Here is an 18,397-nt window from a genome sequence, read left to right as displayed (position 1 = left end):
GATATCAGTGGTTCTGGGCCAGTACATTTACATTTAAGTCATTTAGCAGACGCTCTTATCCAGAGCGACTTACAAATTGGTGCATTCACCTTATGACATCCAGTGGAACAGCCACTTTACAATAGTGCATCTAAATCTTTAGGGGGGTGAGAAGGATTACTTATCCTATCCTAGGTATTCCTTAAAGAGGTGGGGTTTCAGGTGTCTCCGGAAGGTGGTGATTGACTCCGCTGTCCTGGCGTCGTGAGGGAGTTTGTTCCACCATTGGGGGCCAGAGCAGCGAACAGTTTTGACTGGGCTGAGCGGGAACTGTACTTCCTCAGTGGTAGGGAGGCGAGCAGGCCAGAGGTGGATGAACGCAGTGCCCTTGTTTGGGTGTAGGGCCTGATCAGAGCCTGGAGGTACTGAGGTGCCGTTCCCCTCACAGCTCCGTAGGCAAGCACCATGGTCTTGTAGCGGATGCGAGCTTCAACTGGAAGCCAGTGGAGAGAGCGGAGGAGCGGGGTGACGTGAGAGAACTTGGGAAGGTTGAACACCAGACGGGCTGCGGCGTTCTGGATGAGTTGTAGGGGTTTAATGGCACAGGCAGGGAGCCCAGCCAACAACGGTGCAGTAATCAGACGGGGAGATGACAAGTGCCTGGATTAGGAACCTGGCGCTTCCTGTGTAAGAGGCAGGGTCGTACTCTGCGGATGTTGTAGAGAACCTACAGGAACGGGCCACCGCCTTGAATGTTGGTTGAGAACGACAGGGTGTTGGCCAGGATCACGCCAAGGTTCTTAGCGCTCTGGGAGGAGGACACAATGGAGTTGTCAGCCGTGATGGCGAATCATGGAGCGGGCAGTCCTTCCCCGGGAGGAAGGCAGCTCCGTCTTGCCGAGGGACCAGCTTGAGGTGGTGATCCGTCATCCACACTGATATGTCTGCCAGACATGCAGAGATGCGATTCGCCACCTGGTCGTCAGAAGGGGAAAGGAAGATTAATTGTGTGTCGTCTGCATAGCAATGATAGGAGAGACCATGTGAGGTTATGACAGAGCCAAGTGACTTGGTGTATAGCGAGAATAGGAGAGGGCTAGAACAGAGCCCTGGGGGACACCAGTGGTGAGAGCGCGTGAGTGAGAGACAGATTCTCGCCACGCCACCTGGTAGGAGCGACCTGTCAGGTAGGACGCAATCAAGCGTGGGCCGCGCCGGGAGATGCCCAGCTCGGAGAGGGTGGAGAGGAGGATCTGATGGTTCACAGTATCATAGGCAGCCGATAGGTCTAGAAGGATGAGAGCAGAGGAGAGAGAGTTAGCTTTAGCAGTGCGGAGCGCCTCCGTGATGCAGAGAAGAGCAGTCTCAGTTGAATGACTAGTCTTGAAACCTGACTGATTTGGATCAAGAAGGTCGTTCTGAGAGAGATAGCGGTAGAGCTGGCCAAGGACGGCACGTTCAAGAGTTTTGGAGAGAAAAGAAAGAAGGGATACTGGTCTGTAGTTGTTGACATCGGAGGGATCGAGTGTAGGTTTTTTTCAGAAGGGTGCAACTCTCGCTCTCTTGAAGACGGAAGGGACGTAGCCAGCGGTCAGGGATGAGTTGATGAGCGAGGTGAGGTAAGGGAGAGGTCTCCGGAAATGGTCTGGAGAAGAGAGAGGGGATAGGGTCAAGCGGGCAGGTTGTTGGGCGGCCGGCCGTCACAAGGCAGCGAGATTTCATCTGGAGAGAGGGAGAAAGAGGTCAGAGCACAGTAGATTCCAATGACATCATAGTTAGTGGTTCCGGGCCAGTAGATTCCAATGACATCATAGATATCTGTGGTTCAATGACATCATAGTTATCAGTGGTTCCGGGACAGTAGCTTCCAATGACATCATAGTTATCAGTGGTTCTGGGCCAGTAGATTCCAGTGACATCATAGTTATCAGTGGTTCTGGGCCAGTAGATTCCAGTGACATCATAGTTATCAGTGGTTCTGGGCCAGTAGATTCCAATGACATCATAGTTATCAGTGGTTCTGGGCCAGTAGATTCCAGTGACATCATAGTTATCAGTGGTTCTGGGCCAGTAGATTCCAGTGACAACACAGATATCTGAGGTTCTGGGCCAGTAGCTTTCAGTGACAACATAGATATGTGGTTCTGGGCCAGTAGATTCCAGTGACAACATAGATAAACATCCGGATGTAACATTTGACAGCAGAAAAACATGGACAATGAATAACAGAAAAAAAAACAATACTATATCATGTACAAGCAAAACACACATACAGGTAAATATCACTGTATGTTTTAGAGTTGGACTGTAGCATGTAAAACACACAAACACAAAGAAACCTACATTATGGAATAAACAACAACGATGTACTACTTACTGGCTGTACGTTTACAGGATGGTCATATGATTTCTGTGACACCTTTCCAATATCTTGAATATAAATAGTCTGTCAGCCCTTCAAAAAGGGTCATTCAGTGACACATTTCACCTCATATTAGGAGTCATCAATACTCGTCAGTACTTACAAATACTAAAACAGATACTCGTCAATACTTACTAAATACTAAACAGCCGTTTTGTCTGTGGTAACACAGGAAACGCCAGTATGATAACTCATTTACATATGTCGATTACTAATACATACGATTATTTTCATGAATTGTATAAACAAAAGTACCGTGGTGAACCTATTGCTGTAAAGTCTGCTTACAACCAACCCCCCTCCCCTCCCCTCCCCCCGAACGCGGCTCACTCTCCAGATCCCAATCAGCTGAATTCGGATCACCTGTTCACACACACACACACACACCTGTATGTCATTATCACACACTATTTAGTTCAGTTCTTTGCACCCCATCACTGTGAGGTGTTGATTGTTTCATGATACACGTCTTTGAGAAGCACTTCCTGTAATTTACACCTCCTGTGTATGATAGTGAGGCAGGCAAAAACTAACGGCCCCTTTGCCTATTCTCCCTGCCTGTACCTTAGCCTATCTCCCAGACGACGTTACTAGCCTTTTCCCCTGGCTGTACTGTTACCCTTTTGGGTTCCCTGTGTATGACCTTCTGCCTGCCCCGGGACCCAGCTACCTGCCTCCTCCTGTGTATGACCTTATCCCTGCCCCTGGACCCAGCTACCTGCCTCCTCCTGTGTATGACCTTCTGCCTGCCCCTGGACCCAGCTACCTGCCTCCTCATGTGTATGACCTTCTGCCTGCCCCTGGACCCAGCTACCTGCCTCCTCCTGTGTATGACCTTCTGCCTGCCCCTGGACCCAGCTACCTGCCTCCTCCTGTGTATGACCTTCTGTCTGCCCCGGGACCCAGCTACCTGCCTCATCCTGTGTATGACCTTCTGCCTGCCCCGGGACCCAGCTACCTGCCTCCTCCTGTGTATGACCTTCTGCCTCCTCCTGGACCCAGTTACCTGCCTCCTCCTGTGTATGACCTTCTGCCTGCCTCTGGACCCAGCTACCTGCCTCCTCCTGTGTATGACCTTCTGTCTGCCCGGGACCCAGCTACCTGCCTCCTCCTGTGTATGACCTTCTGCCTGCCCCTGGACCCAGCTACCTGCCTCCTCCTGTGTATGACCTTCTGCCTGCTCCTGGACCCAGCTACCTGCCTCCTCCTGTGTATGACCTTCTGTCTGCCCCTGGACCCAGCTACCTGCCTCCTCCTGTGTATGACCTTCTGTCTGCCCCGGGACCCAGCTACCTGCCTCCTCCTGTGTATGACCTTCTGTCTGCCCCTGGACCCAGCTACCTGCCTCCTCCTGTGTATGACCTTCTGCCTGCCCCGGGACCCAGCTTACCTGCCTCCTCCTGTGTATGACCTTCTGCCTGCCCCGGGACCCAGCTACCTGCCTCCTCCTGTGTATGACCTTCTGTCTGCCCCGGGACCCAGCTACCTGCCTCCTCCTGTGTATGACCTTCTGCCTGCCCCGGGACCCAGCTACCTGCCTCCTCCTGTGTATGATCTTCTGTCTGCCCCTGGACCCAGCTACCTGCCTCCTCCTGTGTATGACCTTCTGCCTGCCCGGGACTCAGCTTACCTGCCTCCTCCTGTGTATGACCTTCTGCCTGCCCGGGACCCAGCTACCTGCCTCCTCCTGTGTATGACCTTCTGCCTGCCCGGGACCCAGCTACCTGCCTCCTCCCTGTGTATGACCTTCTGTCTGCCCCTGGACCCAGCTACCTGCCTCCTCCTGTGTATGACCTTCTGCCTGTCCCTGGACCCAGCTACCTGCCTCCTCCTGTGTATGACCTTCTGCCTGCCTCTGGACCCAGCTACCTGCCTCCTCCTGTGTATGACCTTCTGCCTGCCTCTGGACCCAGCTACCTGCCTCCTCCTGTGGTCCTTTACAAATAAACACCTGCTGCGCCCTGCGCTAGAAACCAGCACTGTCTCCCTTCGTGTTCATTATATTTGCACCAGGCAGACAGCTGTATAAAGCCCAGCCTATCTCAGTAGGAGCTTAACAGACTGGGCGTGCATTCAAAATGGTGCCCTACTTTTGACCAGGGTCTATTGGGAGGGGGAGAGATCTGGTCAAAATGAATGCATTATATAAGGAACAGGGTTCTACTGTGGATGCACACAGGCTCCAAACCATTCTTTACCCTATTGTGAACCTGAGAGAGAGAGAGACAGAGAGAGACAGAGAGAGAGACAGAGAGAGAGACAGAGAGAGAGAAGAGACAGAGAGAGAGAGAGAGAGACAGAGAGAGAGACAGAGAGCGACAGAGACAGAGACAGACAGAGAGAGTACAGAGAGACAGAGAGAGAGACCGAGAGAGACAGAGAGACAGAGGAAGAGAGAGACAGAGACAGAGAGAGCGACAGAGACAGAGAGAGACGGAGACGGAGAGACGGAGACGGAGACAGACAGAGACAGAGAGAGAGAGAACAGGTGCTTTGGGTGTCCAGTATTGAGGGAATAGGGGACTGTTGGTATTAGGGTCCCATTTCAGACGCAGACCTGACCTTGTAAAACAGACCGCCCGCTCAGTCTCGTCATACCATATACAAGAGGCCTGGCTTGGGCACACACTGGTTGAATCAACGTTGCGTCCACACTATTTCAATAAAAAAATTACGTTGAACCCAACGTGGAATAGATGTTGAATTGACATCTTCTCCGAGTGGGAGGGGACTTTTACTCCGAAACAGTCGAATGCTGTATGGCAGAACTGGGCTCCTGAGTGGCGTCTCCACAGTCCCTGGTTCAAATCCAGGCTGTATCACATCCGGCCCCTGTGATCGGGAGTCCCATAAGGCGGCGCAATTGGCCCAGCGTCCCCGGGTCTGGCCCGGGAGGAGGTCGTCACTGACAATAAGTATTTGTTCTTAACTGACTTGCCGAGTTAAATAAAGATAAAATAAATCAAACCGACTGTCAACTCACCTCCGTCCATCTCAAGTCACTTAGTCTTCTCAACAGAGGACCAATCAGCCAATGTGTAATATCCCCAACAACCTAGCTACTCCCGTCCAGTCCTTCCAACCAAAAGTAGTGCCATATATAGGGAATAGGGTGCTTATTTTGGGATGCATTGGGATGACTGACACAACAGCTTTAGTGACTTCATGGCCCAGAGGAAACAGGTATCTGGTGATATAGCGCGCATCACATAGGAAACACAGTCACAACAGGCCTATAAAACAAGCATCTGTAACACCACCATCATCATCATCATCATCATTACAACGCAGGTTGACGTTTGTTGTCGTGAATCTTGCCTTGGAGGCAGAACTGAGCGATTTCCACGAGATGGACCAGCTGCAAAGTCAAAATTGCCTATATATACACATATATAAATAATTTAAGGTTAGGCATTAAGGTTTTCAATGTGCTTAAGGTTAAGTTCGAACTCAGATGTTATGACTTTGTGGCTGGTGACCATTCTGCAGAGCTGCCTCCAGAACAACATTCATGCCAAGAAAAGAAGAAGAAAACCCCATTAGCATTACAACCGCCACCATGTAACAGTTCTCTTTTATTTAACCATTTCAAATGTCAACCTTTAAATGGCTTGTCCCAGCATGCAATACATTGGAACCTATTACAGTACACATAACCATAGACACATACTGTATACAGATATTTATCCATCTATGGCTCTTTACACAACCAGCTCACTACTCTGATTCCACCAGTTAGTTCAACCAGCTCACTACTCTGATTCCACCAGTTAGTTCAACCAGCTCACTACTCTGATTCCACCAGTTAGTTCAGTTAGTTCAACCAGCTCACTACTCTGATTCCACCAGTTAGTTCAGTTAGTTCAACCAGCTCACTACTCTGATTCCACCAGTTAGTTCAGTTAGTTCAACCAGCTCACTACTCTGATTCCACCAGTTAGTTCAACCAGCTCACTACTCTGATTCCACCAGTTAGTTCAGTTAGTTCAACCAGCTCACTACTCTGATTCCACCAGTTAGCTCAACCAGCTCACTACTCTGATTCCACCAGTTAGTTCAGTTAGTTCAACCAGCTCACTACTCTGATTCCACCAGTTAGTTCAGTTAGTTCAACCAGCTCACTACTCTGATTCCACCAGTTAGTTCAGTTAGTTCAACCAGCTCACTACTCTGATTCCACCAGTTAGTTCAGTTAGTTCAACCAGCTCACTACTCTGATTCCACCAGTTAGTTCAGTTAGTTCAACAGCTCACTACTCTGATTCCACCAGTTAGCTCAACCAGCTCACTACTCTGATTCCACCAGTTAGTTCAGTTAGTTCAACCAGCTCACTACTCTGATTCCACCAGTTAGTTCAGTTAGTTCAACCAGCTCACTACTCTGATTCCACCAGTTAGTTCAGTTAGTTCAACCAGCTCACTACTCTGATTCCACCAGTTAGTTCAGTTAGTTCAACCAGCTCACTACTCTGATTCCACCAGTTAGTTCAGTTAGTTCAACCAGCTCACTACTCTGATTCCACCAGTTAGTTCAGTTAGTTCAACCAGCTCACTACTCTGATTCCACCAGTTAGTTCAGTTAGTTCAACCAGCTCACTACTCTGATTCCACCAGTTAGCTCAACCAGCTCACTACTCTGATTCCACCAGTTAGCTCAACCAGCTCACTACTCTGATTCCACCAGTTAGCTCAACCAGCTCACTACTCTGATTCCACCAGTTAGTTCAGTTAGTTCAACCAGCTCACTACTCTGATTCCACCAGTTAGTTCAGTTAGTTCAACCAGCTCACTACTCTGATTCCACCAGTTAGTTCAACCAGCTCACTACTCTGATTCCACCAGTTAGTTCAGTTCCAGTTCAACCAGCTCACTACTCTGATTCCACCAGTTAGCTCAACCAGCTCACTACTCTGATTCCACCAGTTAGTTCAGTTAGTTCAACCAGCTCACTACTCTGATTCCACCAGTTAGTTCAGTTAGTTCAGCTCACCTCTGAGTTAGTTCTCACTACTCTGATTCCACCAGTTAGTTCAGTTAGTTCAACCAGCTCACTACTCTGATTCCACCAGTTAGTTCAGTTAGTTCAACCAGCTCACTACTCTGATTCCACCAGTTAGTTCAGTTAGTTCAACCAGCTCACTACTCTGATTCCACCAGTTAGCTCAACCAGCTCACTACTCTGATTCCACCAGTTAGTTAGTTCAGTTAGTTCAAGTTAGTTCCAGCTCACTACTCTGATTCCACCAGTTAGTTCAGTTAGTTCAACCAGCTCACTACTCTGATTCCACCAGTTAGTTCAGTTAGTTCAACCAGCTCACTACTCTGATTCCACCAGTTAGTTCAGTTAGTTCAACCAGCTCACTACTCTGATTCCACCAGTTAGTTCAGTTAGTTCAACCAGCTCACTACTCTGATTCCACCAGTTAGTTCAGTTAGTTCAACCAGCTCACTACTCTGATTCCACCAGTTAGTTCAGTTAGTTCAACCAGCTCACTACTCTGATTCCACCAGTTAGCTCAACCAGCTCACTACTCTGATTCCACCAGTTAGTTCAGTTAGTTCAACCAGCTCACTACTCTGATTCCACCAGTTAGTTCAGTTAGTTCAACCAGCTCACTACTCTGATTCCACCAGTTAGTTCAGTTAGTTCAACCAGCTCACTACTCTGATTCCACCAGTTAGTTCAGTTAGTTCAACCAGCTCACTACTCTGATTCCACCAGTTAGTTCAGTTAGTTCAACCAGCTCACTACTCTGATTCCACCAGTTAGTTCAGTTAGTTCAACCAGCTCACTACTCTGATTCCACCAGTTAGTTCAACCAGCTCACTACTCTGATTCCACCAGTTAGTTCAACCAGCTCACTACTCTGATTCCACCAGTTAGTTCAACCAGCTCACTACTCTGATTCCACCAGTTAGCTCAACCAGCTCACTACTCTGATTCCACCAGTTAGCTCAACCAGCTCACTACTCTGATTCCACCAGTTAGTTCAGTTAGTTCAACCAGCTCACTACTCTGATTCCACCAGTTAGTTCAACCAGCTCACTACTCTGATTCCACCAGTTAGTTCAACCAGCTCACTACTCTGATTCCACCAGTTAGTTCAACCAGCTCACTACTCTGATTCCACCAGTTAGCTCAACCAGCTCACTACTCTGATTCCACCAGTTAGCTCAACCAGCTCACTACTCTGATTCCACCAGTTAGTTCAACCAGCTCACTACTCTGATTCCACCAGTTAGTTCAACCAGCTCACTACTCTGATTCCACCAGTTAGCTCAACCAGCTCACTACTCTGATTCCACCAGTTAGCTCAACCAGCTCACTACTCTGATTCCACCAGTTAGTTCAACCAGCTCACTACTCTGATTCCACCAGTTAGTTCAACCAGCTCACTACTCTGATTCCACCAGTTAGTTCAACCAGCTCACTACTCTGATTCCACCAGTTAGTTCAACCAGCTCACTACTCTGATTCCACCAGTTAGTTCAACCAGCTCACTACTCTGATTCCACCAGTTAGTTCAACCAGCTCACTACTCTGATTCCACCAGTTAGTTCAACCAGCTCACTACTCTGATTCCACCAGTTAGTTCAACCAGCTCACTACTCTGATTCCACCAGTTAGTTCAACCAGCTCACTTATCCCTCATTCTTCTTCTTCTTCTTCTTGCAGAATCATATACAATTGTAGTCCCTTGTTCCTCACAGTTGTAGTTCTTTGTGAAAAAAGCAGTTGCACTCACACAAGCACAAAGAAGAAGGCGTGGATTAGGCTGGGCAGAGGCTGGGCAGAGGCTGGGCAGAGGCTGGGCAGAGGCTGGGCAGAGGCTGGGCAGAGGCTGGGCAGAGGCTGGGCAGAGGCTGGGCAGAGGCTGGGCAGAGGCTGGGCAGAGGCTGGGCAGAGGCTGGGCAGAGGCTGGGCAGAGGCTGGGCAGAGGCTGGGCAGAGGCTGGGCAGAGGCTGGGGCCCCTGGCAGGGAGTGGGGTGAAGATTGGGTGGGGTGGGTGGCCTAATGAGGAAGTGGAACCAGGATATCCACGTAGTTGATGGGGAAGAAACCTGATTGGCCGTTGACCATTCCCTCGTACCAGTTATCATCGATCTGATTGGTTAGGTGATGATACGCCCTCTTTGAAGCCCAGCTCACCCTCGTTCTCCGGCACAAAGTCATACAACGCCCGGCAGCACGGTTGGTCCATAGGAGCTGGGGAGAGAGGGAAGGAGACGAAGAGAGAGAGGGGAAGGAGACGAAGAGAGAGAGAGGGGGAAGGAGACAAAGAGAGAGAGAGAGGGGAAGGAGACAAAGAGAGAGAGAGAGGGGAAGGAGACAAAGAGAGAGAGAGGGGAAGGAGACAAAGAGAGAGAGAGAGGGGAAGGAGACGAAAAGAGAGAGAGAGGAAGGAGACGAAGAGAGAGAGAGAGGGGAAGGAGACGAAGAGAGAGAGAGAGGGGAAGGAGACGAAGAGAGAGAGAGAGGGAAGGAGACGAAGAGAGAGAGAGAGGGGAAGGAGACGAAGAGAGAGAGAGAGGGGAAGGAGACGAAGAGAGAGAGAGAGGGGAAGGAGACGAAGAGAGAGAGAGAGGAAGGAAGGAGACGAAAGAGAGAGAGAGGGAAGGAGACGAAGAGAGAGAGAGAGAGGGAAGGAGACGAAGAGAGAGAGAGAGGGAAGGAGACGAAGAGAGAGAGAGGGGAAGGAGACGAAGAGAGAGAGAGAGGGAAGGAGACGAAGAGAGAGAGGGGAAGGAGACGAAGAGAGAGAGAGAGGGGAAGGAGACGAAGAGAGAGAGAGGGGAAGGAGACGAAGAGAGAGAGAGAGGGGAAGGAGACAAAGAGAGAGAGAGGGGAAGGAGACAAAGAGAGAGAGGGGAAGGAGACAAAGAGAGAGAGAGGGGAAGGAGACAAAGAGAGAGAGAGGGGAAGGAGACAAAGAGAGAGAGAGGGGAAGGAGACAAAGAGAGAGAGAGGGGAAGGAGACAAAGAGAGAGAGAGGGAAGGAGACGAAGAGAGAGAGAGAGGGGAAGGAGACGAAGAGAGAGAGAGAGAGGGAAGGAGACGAAGAGAGAGAGAGAGAGAAAGGAGACGAAGAGAGAGAGAGAGGAAGGAGACGAAGAGAGAGAGAGAGAGGGGAAGGAGACGAAGAGAGAGAGAGAGGGAAGGAGACGAAGAGAGAGAGAGGGGGAAGGAGACGAAGAGAGAGAGAGAGGGAAGGAGACGAAGAGAGAGAGGGGGAAGGAGAGACGAAGAGAGAGAGAGAGGGGAAGGAGACGAAGAGAGAGAGAGAGGAAGGAGACGAAGAGAGAGAGAGAGGGGAAGGAGACGAAGAGAGAGAGGAAGGAGACGAAGAGAGAGAGAGGGGAAGGAGAGACGAAGAGAGAGAGGGGGAAGGAGACGAAGAGAGAGAGAGAGGGGAAGGAGACGAAGAGAGAGAGAGAGGGGAAGGAGACGAAGAGAGAGAGAGAGGGGAAGGAGACTAAGAGAGAGAGAGAGGGGAAGGAGACGAAGAGAGAGAGAGAGGGGAAGGAGACGAAGAGAGAGAGAGAGAGGGGAAGGAGACGAAGAGAGAGAGAGGGAAGGAGACGAAGAGAGAGAGAGAGGAAGGAGACGAAGAGAGAGAGAGAGGGGAAGGAGACGAAGAGAGAGAGAGAGGGGAAGGAGACGAAGAGAGAGAGAGAGGGGGAAGGAGACAAAGAGAGAGAGAGAGGGGAAGGAGACAAAGAGAGAGAGAGAAGGAGGAAGAGAGAGAGAGAGGAAAGAGAGAGAGAGAGGGGAAGGAGACGAAGAGAGAGAGAGAGGGGAAGGAGACGAAGAGAGAGAGGGAAGGAGACGAAGAGAGAGAGAGGAGGGAAGGAGGCAGAGAGAGAGAGAGAGGGGAAGGAGACGAAGAGAGAGGAGGGAAGGAGACGAAGAGAGAGAGGGGAAGGAGACGAAAGAGAGAGGGGAAGGAGACGAAGAGAGAGAGAGGAAGGAGACGAAGAGAGAGGGGGAAGGAGATGAAGAGAGAGGGGGGGAGAGGGAAGGAGACAAAGAGAGAGAGGAAGGAGACGAAGAGAGAGAGGGGAAGGAGACGAAGAGAGAGGGGAAGAGAGGGAAGGAGACAAGAGAGAGAGGGGAAGGAGACGAAGAGAGAGGGGAAGGAGACGAAGAGAGAGGGGAAGGAGACGAAGAGAGAGAGGGAAGGAGACGAAGAGAGAGAGGGAAGGAGACGAAGAGAGAGAGGGGAAGGAGACGAAGAGAGAGAGGGGAAGGAGACGAAGAGAGAGAGGGGAAGGAGACGAAGAGAGAGAGGGAAGGAGACAGAAGAGAGAGAGAGGGGAGAGGAAGGAGACAAAGACAGAGAGAGGGGGAAGGAAGGGGACAAAGACAGAGAGAGGGGGAGGGAAGGAGACAAAGACAGAGAGAGGGGGAGGGGGAAGGAGACAAAGAGAGAGGGGGAGAGAGGAAGGAGACAAAGAGAGGAGAGAGAGAGGGGAAGAGACGAAGAGAGAGAGGGGAAGGAGACAAAGAGAGAGAAGAGGGGGAGGAAGGAGACAAAGAGAGAGAGGGGAAGGAGACGAAGAGAGAGAGGGGAAGGAGACGAAGAGAGAGAGGGGAAGGAGACGGGAAGGAGACAAAGAGAGAGAGAGGGGAGGGAAAAGACGAAGACTAGAGAGGGGAAGGAGACAAAGAGAGAGAGAGGGGGAGAGGGGAAGGAGACAAAGAGAGAGAGGAAGGAGACAAAGAGAGAGAAGGAGACGAGACAGAGAGAGGAAGGAGACAAAGAGAGAGAGGGCAGAGGGGAAGGAGACAAAGAGTCTGAGGGGAGAGGGTGTTTGTACAAAGAGAGGGAGAGGGGAAGGAGACTTAGAGAGAGAGGGAAGTGAGTCTGTAGAGAGTGAGTCCTAAGGAGACGTAAGAGAGAGGGGGGAGAGGGGAAGGAGACAAAGAGAGAGAGAGAGAGGGAGTCTTTAAGAAGGAGAGGTGAAGTCTAAGATCTGTGAGACAAAGAGAGAGAAGTCTGAAGGGGATCTGAGGAAGTCTAGAGAGGAAGAGTCAAAGAGAGAGAGGGGAGAGATGGGAAGGAGACGAAGAGTCTATGGAGGGGAGAGATGGGAAGGAGACTAAGAGAGAGAGAGTACTTGAGAGGTGAAGTTTGACGAAGAGAGAGTGTGTTTGAGACGTAAGGAGAGAGAGAGGGTAAGGAGACTGAGAGAGAGAAGGGGAAGGAGACTATGAGAGAGAGAGGGGGAAGGAGACTTTGTCTGTAGAGTGGGTAGAGAGGGAAGGAACAAGAGAGGAGGGGGAGTGAGATAAGGAGATGGGGAGAGAAAGAGAGAGACCGACAGACAGAGTGTGTTTGACTACTGTGTCTGCACGTGGATCTGTGAGTCTGTACGTGGATCTATGTTACATAGGCACAGTGTGGGCTCAGCCTGTGTTTGTACTTGGATCTATGTTTCTGTGTGTGGGTCTGTGAGTCTTTGTTTGTACGTGGATCTGTGAGTGTGAGTGTCTGTGCGTAGATCTGTGAGTCTTTACATGGATCTGTGAGTCTTTACATGGATCTGTGAGTCTTTGTTTGTACGTGGATCTGTGAGTGTGAGTGTCTGCGTCCGTCCCGTGTTGCTTCTCACCGGGTGCGCGCGTGGCCAGGGACTTGTTGGTGTTGAGCCCCCACTGTGGCTATCGCTTGGGGGAGCAGCTCCAGGACCTTCCGGGAGTTTAGGAACATACTCCTTCCTGGGTTTATCCTGCGCTCCTGATCCTGGAGAGACAACACAGAGGTCAGAGGTCAACACACAGGGTTAACCATGAATACGAACTCATTGTACGTCAGAAGAAAAGGTGAGAAATGTTCAATGTCAACACCACAGTGTCCCAGCCCTAGTCTCTGTATGTGTGTGTCTGTGTGACTGACCTCTCGTGCAGCTTGCTGGAGAGCTGCTGTAGTATTTCTGTGGCTTGTCTGTGATACTCCACCTGGGCCTGGACCAACGCTGCTAGCTGACTCACCTGCTCAATCTGCGCAAACACACACACACAGGGAAAAAAAGTGTCTCAAAGTTAGTTTTAGCCTACTCAAATGGATCCAACAACAGACAGAGAGGGTGAGGAGAGACAGAGAGGAGAGAGAGACAGAGAAGAGAGAGAGACAGAGAAGAGAGAGACAGGAGAGAGAGACATAGAGAGAGAGACAGAGAGACAGGAGAGAGAGACATAGAGAGAGGAGAGAGAGACAGAGAGAGAGGAGAGAGAGACAAGAGGAGAGGGACAGAGAAGGAAGAGAAGGGAAGAGAGAGAGACAGAAGGATAGAGAGGGAGAGAGGGACAGAGAAGAGAGAGAGACAGAGAGGAGAGAGAGACAGAGAGAGAGAGAGAGATAGAGAGAGAGAGACAGAGAGGAGAGAGACAGAGAGGAGAGGGGAGAGAGAGAAGAGAGGGAGAGAGAGAGGAAGAGACAGAGAGGAGAGGGGGAGAGAGAAGAGAGACAGAGAGGAGAGTGACAGAGGAGAGAGGAGAGAGAGAGAAGAGAGACAGAGAGGAGAGTGACAGAGAGGAGAGAGGACAGAGAAGGACAGAGAGGATGAGAGAGACAGAGAGGAGAGAGAGGAGAGAGGGACAGAGAGGAGAGAGGGAGAGAGAGAGAGGAGAGAGAGGAGAGGGAGAGAGAGAGAGAAGAGAGAGAGAGAGGAGAGAGAGAGAGAGAGAGAGAGGAGAGAGAGAGACAGAGAAGAGAGAGAGACAGAGAAGAGAGAGACAGAGGAGAGAGAGACAGGAGAGGAGAGAGGAGGAGAGAGGGACAGAGAGGGACGAGAGAGGAGAGAGGGAGGGACAGAGAGGATAGAGAGAGACAGAGAGGAGAGAGAGAGCAGAGAGAGAGAGGAGAGAGAGGGACAGAGAGAGGAGGAGAGAGGAGAGGAGGGAGAGAGAGAGAGAAGGAGAGGGACAGAGAAGGACAGAGAGGATGAGAGAGACAGAGAGGAGAGAGGGAGAGAGAAGAGAAAGAGACAGAAGAGAGGAGACAGAGAAGAGAGAGACAGAGAGGAGAGAGAGGGAGGAGAGAGGGACAGAGAGGGACAGAGAGGAGAGAGGGACAGACAGGACAAGAGAGAGGAGAGATAGACAGAAGGAGAGGGACAGAGAGGACAGAGAGGGATAGAGACAGAGGAGAGGGGACAGGAGGAGAAGAGGGAGACAGAGGGACAGAGAGGAGAGGGACAGAGAGGAGAGAGAGGAGAGGTGGAGGAGGAGAGACAGAGGGACAGAGACAACTTACATCACTCTCCAGCAGGTTGAACATGCTCTGCTCTGCCACTTCTTTGGACTCATCAAACTTCTCCAGCGCCTGTCTGATCTCCTCCTCCAGGACTCCTTTACCTACAATTACATAACAAGTCATTATAATAACATCAACGTTTCTATTTGAGAGAGTTATAATAACAAAAACATACCGAACAAAATTATAAATGCAACATGTAAAGTGTTGGTCCCATGTTTCCTGAGCTGAAATAAAAGATCCCAGAATTGTTCCATATGCAAAAAAATGCTTATTTCTCTCAAATGTTGTGTTTACATCCCTGATCATTACACAGGTGCACCTTGTGCTGGGTACAACAAAAAGGCCACTCTAAAATGTGCAAATTGGTCACACAAACACAACGTCACATTCGGCTTCTACACCTGCGGGATCGTCTGAGACCAGCCACCCGGACAGCTGATGCTACGTGTTATTTCAGTCTGTAATAAAGAGCCTTTGTGGGGCAAAACTCATTCTGATTGGCTGGACCTGGTTCCCAAGTGAGGTGGACCTATGTCCTCCCAGGCCCACCCATTGCTGTTCTTCTCCATCCAGTCATATAAAATCCATAGATTAGGGCCTAATAAATGTATTTCAATTGACTGATTTCCTATATAAACTGTAATTCAGTAAAATCTTTGCATGTTGTATTTATGTTCAGTATAATAATAATAATAATAAATTATAATGATAATAATAAATCATAAAAATACAAATAATACTAATATTACTAATAATACTAATAAATAATATTGATAATGATAATAAATAACAATAACAATAATAATACTAATAAATAATATTGATAATAATAATAATAGTAATAATAATAACAACGATAATAATAATAATAACAATAATAATAATGATAGTAAATAGTAATAATAATAGTAATAATAATAGTAATAATAATAATAATAATAAAAATAATAATAATAATAATAAATAGTAATAATGATAATAATAGTAATAATAATAATAATAATAATAATAATATACTAATAATAATAGTAAATAATAATAATAATAATATACTAATAATAGTAATAATAATAATAATAATAATAATAATAACATACTAATAATAATAATAATAATAATAATAATATACTAGTAATAATAGTAATAATAATAATAGTAATAATAATAATAATAATAATAATAATAATAGTAATAATAATAATAGTAATAATAATAATAATAATAATAATAATAATAGTAATAATAATAATAATAATAATAGTAATAATAATAATAATAATAATAATAATAATAATAATAATAATAATAATACTAATAGTAATAATACTATGATAGTAATAATAAATAGTATTCGTAATAATAATAATAGTAATAATAGTAATAATAATAATAACAGTAATAATACTATGATAATAGTAATAATAATAATAATAATAGTAATAATAATAATAATCTCCTTTACCGTGACGTTTCTTCTTATAGTCAAAGTCCAGGCGGCGTCCCTGCATCTTCTTCAGGTGGTGCTGCAACAACATCTTTCATTTACTTCATTTATTTTAAAATGATTTATTTTCCGATTCATTGAAGTTAATTTAAGATGGATTGAAATTAATTTTATATTTTATTTTATTTACTTAACAATAACTTTATGTAAGTTCATCAACACGTATTTATAATTCATCCTTTATTTAACAGTTATGTAACACTTATTGATCATATTGATTTAACATTCATATATTTAACATTTATCTAATATTTCATATTTATTTATTTATCTCTTTTCCTGTAGGTTCTGTCGTGGATCAATAAAGTTCTGATATCTACCTGTATTTCTTTGATGTCTTTTTCCTGTAGGTTCTGCAGTGGATCAATAAAGTTCTGTTTGACCTCCATATCCAGGGCATCCTTCACCGCCCCCAGCTCACCCATGGCCTCCCCAGCATCTAGGAGAGCCAGACCTGGAGGAGGGAGAGGTGACAAGGAGAGAGGGAAGGGTAGGGAGAGGCGGAGGGAGGGAGGGAAGGGTAGGGAGAGGTGGAGGAGGAGGGTAGACAGCGAGAGAGTTTACAAGTTTGTAGTTCCATCAGGGAAGTTCTGATAGGGAGAGGTGACAATAGAGTAGGGAAGGGTAGGGGGAGAGGGAGGGAAGGGTAGGGAGAGGAAGTGAAGGGTAGGGAGAGGTGGAGGGGAGGAGGAAAACATGACCTCTCCCAGCTCGTCCGGCCTGCAGGCCTCAGGAGGAAAAGATCAGCCTGAGAACCCGTCCTTCTCCTGTCCTCTGATCTTAGACATGGGAAGAGATTAGAAGAGTTTAGCCTCTGGATGCTGGGGAAAGAAAGAGAGTATAAGAGAGGAGGGAGGAAAAAGGAAAAGAGAGTCTGGAGAGAGAGAGAGAGTCTGTTTGTCAGTCTGTGAGAGAGGAAGGGAGTGAGAGAGAGAGAGACACTGTTTGTCTGTCAAGGAGAGGGGAAGGGTCAGGAGAGAGGAGAGAGGTTCTCACCTGGGAGGGCTGTAAGGAGAAGGAAAATGATGTCTAGCACTGCCCTACCAGTGGTGTCCACCTCTAGGGACACACACACACACACACACACACACACACACACACACACACAGACACACACAATTGTTTGTATGTTCCATCACAGCTTGACCAAGATGTTGACTTACACATGCTGTACACACAATACACACAGGTGTGTGTCTTTACACGTCTGTGTGTGTGTGTGTGTGTGTGTGTGTGTGTGTGTGTGCAGGTCTTTATATGTGTATGTGTTAACAGCAGCAGTGCATGTGTGTATGTGCAATGTGTCTGTGTGTGCAGTCAGTATATATATGTGTGTAGCAAACAGTGTGTAGCAGTCTTTACAGCATATGTGTGTGTGTGTGCAACAGCACTATGTAGTGTGTGTGTGTCTTTAACAGCAGTGTGTGTGTGTGTCTTTAGCATATGTGTGTGTGTGTGTGTCTTTATATATAGCAAATGTGTGCAGTGCAGTCTTTATATAGCAGCAACAGTGCAGCAGCAACAGTGTCTTTAGCAGCATATATGTGTGTGTGAGCAGTCTTTATACATACCATGTGTGTGTGTGTCTTTATATAACAGCACCAGCAGCAACAGCACCAGTAGTCTTTATATATATATATGTGTGTGTGTGTCTTTATATATATATGTGTGTGCACCAATTAGCAGCAGCATATGTGTGTGTGCACCATATATACCAGCACTAGCAGTGCAATAGCATATATATGTGTGTGTGCACCTTTATAGCATATAGCAGTGCAACAGTCACCATATATATATGTGTGTGTGTCTTTACAGCAACCAGTGTGCAACAGCACCAGTGTGCAACAGCACCAGTGTGTGCAACAGTGTGTGCAACAGTGTGTGTGTGTGTGCAAACGTGCCAGCAAACAGACTCCCTCTCCAGCAGCTCTCGTCCAGCAGCAACAAGCTGCACTAGCAGCAACAGCAACCAGCAGCTGATCTCAGCAACTGCAGAAAATCGCGGTCCTTCTCCTGCAGCAGCTGATCTTAGACATGGTCCCTATTAGACTCAGCAACAGCCCTGGATGCTGGGGAAAGAGCAACAGCAGCAGTATGTTTGTCAGTCTGTGAGCAGCAACAGCAACTGTGAGCAGCAACAAGTCTGTTTGCAACAGCAACTGTGAAGAAGACCATAGCAATCACACCAGCTAACCAGAAGAAGCAGCAATCTGTTTGTCTGAGAGCAGCAGCA

At 47.7% G+C, this 18,397-nt stretch overlaps 1 pseudogene; it reads right to left on the bottom strand.

The window, feature by feature from the left end:
• Positions 1-7,627: 7,627 nt before the first annotated feature.
• LOC127918163 (endophilin-A1-like) overlaps positions 7,628-18,397 on the bottom strand; it is a 12,494-nt pseudogene continuing 1,724 nt past the window's right edge.

The sequence above is a fragment of the Oncorhynchus keta genome, unplaced genomic scaffold (genome assembly GCF_023373465.1).
Source record: "Oncorhynchus keta strain PuntledgeMale-10-30-2019 unplaced genomic scaffold, Oket_V2 Un_contig_1344_pilon_pilon, whole genome shotgun sequence".
In the NCBI taxonomy this organism is placed as follows: Eukaryota; Metazoa; Chordata; class Actinopteri; order Salmoniformes; family Salmonidae; genus Oncorhynchus; species Oncorhynchus keta.
Note: the sequence above shows the minus strand (reverse complement) of the source record. Positions and strands in the feature narration are given on the sequence as shown.